The sequence below is a fragment of the Phalaenopsis equestris genome, unplaced genomic scaffold (genome assembly GCF_001263595.1).
Source record: "Phalaenopsis equestris unplaced genomic scaffold, ASM126359v1 Scaffold000084, whole genome shotgun sequence".
In the NCBI taxonomy this organism is placed as follows: domain Eukaryota; kingdom Viridiplantae; phylum Streptophyta; class Magnoliopsida; order Asparagales; family Orchidaceae; genus Phalaenopsis; species Phalaenopsis equestris.
Genome location: NW_018164526.1, coordinates 1,145,055 through 1,153,673, shown reverse-complemented (window position 1 = coordinate 1,153,673; position 8,619 = coordinate 1,145,055). Strand labels below are relative to the sequence as shown.

Genomic DNA, 8,619 nt, shown 5'->3' with positions numbered 1-8,619 from the left:
GCACGACTCTCAATTAGAGTCCACAATTGATGAGCGACTCAAAACTCAACTCGATTATGCCGCACGCGCGCGTGTGCGCACGCACACACACACAACACCTATTCCAACATAAAATACACTATTCCCAATTAGAACCAGCATTTGATGAGCTAATCGTACAAGATAATTTATCATAAAGCAATATTTCATAAATTAAAATCCATATCTTATCATTAATATGCAAAAGAAGAAAAAGCATAAGAGCCAAAATAACTACACAAAAGCCAAGTTTGAGTGATTATCATGAAGGAATTATATATTACAAAAGTGAAGAGTTTGGAGGAAAGCAAAAGCATAGGAGTTTTCCTACTCAGGAATTCTTCAAATGCTGGACATAATATGGCTTGCATAAAAGCCATAATATACAGCTCAAAATATTACTTGCATTATTTAAAAACAATACACGCATAACTCATTAATAATACAACAAAATAATAACATTAAACCTATAAAAAAGCCAAAAATAAAAAATAAAGAAACAAAACAAAAGATTACTTCAACATGCATATATAAAAAAGATTTTTGTACCCGCTGCCGTTTTGGCATATATATATATATATATATATATATATATATATTATTCACAAACCCCAATTGAAATCAAATAACTTTCACTAAGATCACTCAAATAGTAGCAATATTGTTCGCTCGGCTTTCCGATTCAAGCTTCATCGGCTCAACTTTGCCACGGGTCGGTTAGGTTCGAGCATGTGGCATTTCAGTGTGAGAGAAAATGCCCGATCATCAGGTCACTATCTCATCCCAAAAACCTTTTTTTTCGGGAGAAGTGAGCCCAAAAGAAATATACACAACCGAACTCGCGACCTCATGGTGAGATGCTATACTTCAACCACTATGGCACGAGTAAATTGAGAGTGAGAAGATAAATCTATGTTGCTGGTAAACATTCCCTTTATGATGAACTTAAATCTTCTCAATAAAAAAAAGTTTCAAGCTTCTTTTCATGCAAAAGAGAATGAAATGACAATCATGCGTTATAAATAATGTTTCCTCTGTAATAAGATTCAAACTTCATGCAAAATATAAAGGGAGATATAATTCCTCACTCCACATCTAACACAAGTCACCATGACTAAATTCAAATCTTTAAGATTAAAAGTCTTTCTGCATACCGTTTACATACCATTCAATTCCCATATATTTACATATCTAATAGCTAAAAAGTTGTATTTCACCCTTTAAAAATTTAAAATAACGGCATTTTTTATGTGATCTGAAAGATTTGGGTGTCATGAATGTAAAATGTAATGTTAAGGTGTTAGATGGGCGGTATGCATGTAAATGCCCCTAAAAACAACAATGATATTTCAGCAAGAGGAAAAATTTACAACATCAACAATCATAAAAAATAGTCTTGACACTATTATTTCCTTCCTGCAGCAAGAGTGGTGAAGATTTTCCTTTGAAAAGAGTTCCCTTTTGCAAACTGAAAATAATATGGAAGATTAACATACATACCACACAAATCTTATGTATTTATGCCACATTACCTATGCATGAAAATGTGTTTCACTTTTTAGAAGCTAAAATGTTACATATGTAAATATATAGGAATTGGATGGTATTTATGTAAATGCCCCAAATAATATAAACAAAAGGCTGAAACGTGTAGGACGTACAGATCAAGCTGGGCCTGATTGAGAAGAATGAAATGTCGAGAGTGGAAAGAAATCAAACCAAGGATAAAAATCAGCACATATGAATATCAATTTGGCACAAGGTGCGCCGCAACATTTTGTTTACAAAAAGGAAAATTGCAATAGGGGCTTTGCATCTTATTGTCTCAGGCTGTCTCAGCCAAACAGAGATGTGCCTCACCAAAGTTTCTTGAGACGACCTGCAATTCCTTTCAACAAAATTTAAAGTATAAAACTAATACACCCCACTTAATAAACCTCGGTCCTCACACACCAGCAAGCAGAAAATAAATAAATAAAATTTATCCATAAAACTTTTTATAGCCGAGATTCTAACCATCGACATGACTACGATAAAACGGAACATAATATTATAAAAAGTATGCCACGATACGGCATGGGCACGTTTTTTATGTTTAATTAATTAATAATATAAATATATATTTTTAATATTTTCCAATAAAAATATTACAAAACAAAATATGCGATCATTAAAAAAAACTTAATAATGATTAAAATTATTTTTCACAATATCAAAATTACATTTAAAATATAAAAAGAAATCACTAAAACACTAAATGCTAATGTCATCCATGATAAAATGAAGCAAAATATAACAATACAATCATATCATTAATTGAAGTTAAGGATTTCAGCAGTGGTGTCATCATTATTGGTGGCTCCATCGACCTCATAAATAACGCTTTCGCCTTTCATCGACTAAAATACTATTTCTAAGAATTACTCGTTAAGAAAAAAAATTAGTAACTTCAAGTATTTTAATATTATCCATGGTAGCTAATGCATCTCCACGAACATCCCATAATTTTGTGTCCCCGAAGAATATTCTGGGCTCCAAGATAGAAGACAAAGATAAACATAAACAAATATCAAATCTTCTAATCGTTGAGAAGTGACTTTGTTCCTCTTAAGTGAGTTGATAAAAGAATATGTACTCTAATTTCATTCACAACAAGAAGATGAACACACAACCAAAACAATTTGAAAGCTAATTTTGCAGTTGTTGAGAATTTGCTCCATAAACCATCCGCCACACCTTTCCATACATGCTAGTTTTAGAAGCTATAGAGACATAATCAGCTAAAGTTCCACTAAATTCAAAGAAATTAGCGATTGATCTTTCTTCAATATTTGGAAAAATATTCATCAAGTATTTATTTCTCTCAATAGATGTATCTATATCTTCATGTGGAGCAACACGATTTAAAGCTTCACTTACTCTAGTGTGACAAATAATCTAAGTTAGGATTAACAAATAATAAACATCAAATCAAATCATATCTTGAATTGAGGGAGTGAGCTATACAATAAATATGAATGTTTTTTTTATTTCATTTTTCTACTATAATATCATCTACAAATTTGAAAAAAGTTGAGTCTTCATTCACATTTTCTACCATAAATTCACACATCATAGAGAAGGTGGAGATAAGATTTATATCAATCAATCTCAGCATGCCATATAGAGCTTCTATAGAAGCAATAATATAATTAATTTTATCCCATCACACATTATCCATGATTTCTTCCTTCATAAATTTTATCTTTTTTATATCATCTTCATGATACATGCTTTGCTTGTCATTGATCGTCATTGTTTGTATCCATCGTTTTATTGTTTTGAATCTTCTAAGCATGAGTATACTTGATGCAAAGCGAGTATATAATAAACAACATTTTTAACTTTAAGAAATCATTAAACATTGATAATCTCATTAAATAATTCATAATAAAATTTTTTTATAAAATGGACATCTAAATTAAATCTAATTTAATGCTAATTATGCAGCTAATTTGCTCATAAGTAGCCTCATTTTATTTTACATTCTTCGAAATACATATATTCTTCAATGCTAAGTTCAATGTACGAATAACCACAAAGAGTCAAAAAATACGAGGATATTGAGCCTCAATCAATGCTCCGGCTGCTCTGAATCTACGTCCACAGTTACTTTTAAAATTTTATTGGCAACGTAAAACTTCTCTTTATAAGTTCATTCACGTTTTATCTTTATAAGTTCATTCACAGTTAATAGCTTTTATAAACATTTGTCTGCATTCTGTGACGCTCATAAAATTAATAAGGGATCTTCATTGCGCATCTGTCCAACCATCACAAACTATAGTAACCCATTTCTCATTCCAAATCTCCTCTAGATGCTCAAGCCTTTTCTCAACATGTACTCTCTCTTTTTCAAACAATATTGTTCTTAATAGATCAAAACAAGGAAAAATACATCCAGTGATTGTATTGTTAGTTGCATATAAGAACGCAAAATAACAATATGAATTTCTTGCCAAATTAAATGAAAGAGCTATTGAATAAAAAATTTAAGTAATTTTTTTTCATATAAATAACCTCTAACTTGTAAATTAAATGCTCTTTTAATAGCACAATTGATTATTATTGAGTTCATTCACGCAAATCTTATGTATTTAACCTCTAACTTTATAAGTTCATTCATGCAAAATAAGATTAACATACATACCACACAAATCTTATGTATTTAACCTCTAACTTTATAACTTTTGATTATTATTGAGTTCATTCACGCAAATCTTATGTATTTAACCTCTAACTTTATAAGTTCATTCACGCAAAGAGCTATTGAATAAAAAATTTAAGTAATTTTTTTCATATAAATAACCTCTAACTTATAAATTAAATGCTCTTTTAATAGCACAATTGCCAGACATTTTTTTCTTATTTATTACAATAATCATAATCTTTTGCACTAAAAAAATATCAGTTTGACTGAGAGCTATAAAATTGATTGAAACCACTTTGCCTAAAAGAAAGAAGCGAAAACTTCTTAAATACAGTATTCACCTTTCTTTGTTTTGTATCAACATCCAACTCTGTATTTACTGAATTTGTATCAATGTTATTTTAGAACATACTCGAATATCAACTTCTACCTACACCTCAAAATAGGTGTGGTCCCATGTCGGACACGTGTCTGACACAGACATTACTACGGCACGAGTCGATACATATACTACAAAGCTAAAATTGTGTCAAAATTTTTTTTATTAAACATATAATCAATGTTTTCTTCTTACATTTAGAAGTGTTCAACAATATTCTTCTTTCTTTGCTCCGCATCAGCATTTTTTAAGCTTATTTAATATTTTTATTGATTATTATTGATTATGGAAGAGAAAAATGACTACGATTGAAGATGAGGAGAAATAAGAGAGATTAAATAGAACTAGGATCAGGTGGGGAACATTAAAATTTATTATGTTCATAATTATAATTAAAATCAATTAAGTAATGAGAGTGATGAACACCTCTAAATGTAAGTTTAGATGTTGATTGATAGTCTTATGAGTGGGAGAAAGAGAGTAAGTTTGAATTTATTTTGATTGTTATATTATTATTTTAAATATTCTATTTTGATATATTAGCTTATTTTAATAATTTGATGTTTCCATAACCCATCTTATTTCCTTATTTATTGCTATGATGTTAAAATATTACTTTTACATCGCGCAATTAATTACTTAATATTTTTGAAGGAAAGGGACATGTCAATTTTAAGTGTTAACATGCTAAAATGTTGACATATTACTTCTTATTTCACATTTTGAAATTTATACAATACTTCTTCCTTGACTCAAATTCTTCCTTGACTCAAATTTTGTAATTTGAGACCTACACCTCGCTTCACGAATAAAAAACACTCTCAATGCCCAATTGCGCAACTTTAAATATTGAAAAAAAAATATCAAATCTTATGACATAACAAAGAATATAACATATACATAAAAGGCATTAGTTTTGATCTTGTATAAGCAGCTGAAATAACAAAATAAAAATAAAAATCATACTATAAAGAAACTAAGAAGCAATTGAAAATCTTCACAGACTGAATTAGTGATGGCCAGCCTACTATGGTTTGGTTGCATGTCATGCAATTCACAACAAAATCACATAGAAAGAATGATAAAGCAGCAATTCTGAAACAAACATTTCTTATACCAAAAAAATTAAAAAAAAACAATAATGCAAATCAAATAAGATTGGAGTGTTTAAATACATATGACAAAATTGGTATATATTTACATATCCAACACATAAACCTTTATATTTACTCATATAGCATTTTAGTGTCTAAATCATATGAAAACATATACATAAAGGTGTTTTACTCCAAATAACTTAAAATACGTCATTTAGAGATTTTATAAAAAATTAGATATTTTGTGGTATGCAAGTGCAGTAGATTAAGTTGTAAATAATAAGCAGAACATTTAAACCTTGTCTTTCAAAAGAAGCCCTCAGTAACTAAATCTCCATTCAGTGCATAAAAATCTGCCCTTTGAGGCAGGATTCGAACTAGATTTAAGGCTAAGCTATAAACCAAAAATGAATAATCCTTCATAAAAATACTGAATGTTGAGCGTAACAGATAGTTAAATTAATAGCAATAGATGAGATAATATTTCCAGGTGTTCTGGTCGATTAAAGATAACAATTCTCAGTTTATTCTAAACAATATCACAAATTCGATCTCCACTTATCAAAAATCATAAATCTCATGCCAATTTTCAAAATTTTCCTCAAAAAATACGAAGCGTCAAAATCCCTACTTCAATCGAGAAAACCTGTTTGACGCCAGACGGCATTGCGGACCCTTCGCAGGTCCCGACCCTTGAGCGTCCTCCCAACTCCTTCCAGCATCGAGAAAGTCGTCAATGGAGACTCCTTGGAAGCAGCCCTCGCCACAATCTCATGAGGAGGAAGCATCTCCTCCTCTTCAATATCCTCAGATCCCCTCACATCCCCATCAAATTCCTCCAAACCTTTCCTAACCCTCGGCGGCGCGATGGGAACGTTCATCGGCGCGGACTGGTGGTACATCTTACCTCCTGAAACCGACATCCCGTACTCCGCCTTCGGCATGGAGATCACCGGAATCATCCGAGCGGAGGAAGAGGGCGAAGAAGGGGAAGCCGCGGCGGAGGAAGATGATGGGGAGAACGTTTTTCGCTGAAGTAGAGGGCGTTTCTTTTCTTCTTCAGGTAAAGCGGCGAGAATTCCAAAATTGCGCTCGGGAAAACGGCGATGGGTGGGCCGGTGGAGGTACGGGTTAGGGTTAGGGTTAGGGTTGGGGCTCGCCATGGAAGAGGGGTGGTTAGGGGATGAGTGATTCGGGTCCGGTGAATCGCTTCCAGTCCAGAAAATATCGTCCTCGTCCCGTCGCCGCCGCCGGTGGTCGAGGTGGCGGCAGCGCTGCCGTCGGGAGGCGGCGGCTGGGAGAAAAGACCGAGAAAGCTGTCAGCGCCTGGCGATCTCTTTTGGCGGAAGGACTCCATTACCATGTAAAGTTGGAAGATTCGAAGCAGAAGGCGGCTCGGCGAGCTCTCATCTCCCGGTCGGCGGCGGAACAGAGGAGAAAGAAGAGAGGGGGCTTTGTATAGAGACGACTCGGAACGACATTCTGGTGGCGCCCATTTGTTTCTTTTTTAAGTTATTAGATTACAACCAATCAAAATATTAAATATTTCATCTTAATCTTAAATTCTAAAAATAATATTTTAACTATTTTTACATTATAATTATCTCTCATTACTCACTAATAAAAATTTTAAATAATTACAATATTATATTTATTTTTTATTATTATTAAAATATGTAATATGTTATTTAAAATTTAAGTAATTAAAATCAAAATATATATTTTTTTTTCATTTGTGGGGACCGCATAAAAGTTGTGGTCTTATCCTTCTACCAAAACCGTGAGGAGATCTTGAGTAACTGCGGATCTTGGATCTGCTTTGTAAGGCTTTCAAACCGGCTCGTTGTTCGTGAATAGTTTGTGTTTGACTCGTTAAGAAACTCGTGTTCGACTCGTTCGCTGAGTTGACGAGTCGAACACCAACCAAGATTTCTTTGTTCGTGTTCGACTCGTTTTTTCTTGAAATATTACTCATCAATTATATCTGCTGCGTGCTAGAAAACTCACGAAGGTAGAGTAACAAATTATTGTCTTAGTGTTGTACGAAAGTTCAACACACATAGAAAGAAATGAAAAATAAAAAAATGTTGATGACTTTAGAAGTTTTTACGTGGAAAACTTGTTAGGGAAAAACCACGGGGTCTGACCTAGTTGCGGAAATCCATTATTGATTGATGATTATAGAAATCTCTTGTCCCACAGACGGGAAATGGTAACTATATTTTTTAGATTATAATGTCGACTGACGGCGTCTGGTTGATGATGGTTGATGACGGTAGGTGGAGGTTGAAGAAGGTCGGCGGTGGTTGTCGGCAATCGATGGCGGTCGACGACGGAGGTCGGTGATGGGTGGTGATGCTAAGCTGCAGCTTCTCCTCAAATCCTCAGACTCTTTCTAGACTTCATTCTCTCTCATGAGAGGGATGGGACTCTATTTTATAATGTTATGAGTGCAATTAATGCAGAAATATGAACCATTTTGATCGAACGGTCCGGAGAGCTTCCCTGGATCATACGGCTTTTAATGAACATTTGAGTGTCTTAATAATGTCAGAATTAAGTGATTTTGGACTCGTAAATTGATTTTGCTCTCGTTGGATTCTTCTTGTCGAGCCGCTCGATTTGAGCATAAACTTGTTATATTTGACAGTCGTTTGACTTTCTAAATTTATTCATAAATCTTCTAACTGTGATTTAATGACTTGATCTGGGCTTGATTTGACTTAGGTTGAGATAATTTCATATCATTAGGCCTGTCTCATTGAGCATGTCAGTTTGACTATAAGTTTACTGAAATGAGAGCTTTAGATGACTTTTTTATCAAGACTTGAATGTTTTTTTACTTAAAATATCATCTCGAGATTCGTGTTGGATGATGAAAATTTGTTGGTGAGGTATCGATATCTATATCAATATATTATATATATATATATATA

General features: G+C 33.0%; 1 pseudogene; it reads right to left on the bottom strand.

Annotated features, from left to right (window-relative positions):
- Positions 1-6,092: 6,092 nt before the first annotated feature.
- On the bottom strand, positions 6,093-7,176 carry LOC110019870 (annotated as a pseudogene).
- Positions 7,177-8,619: the final 1,443 nt, after the last annotated feature.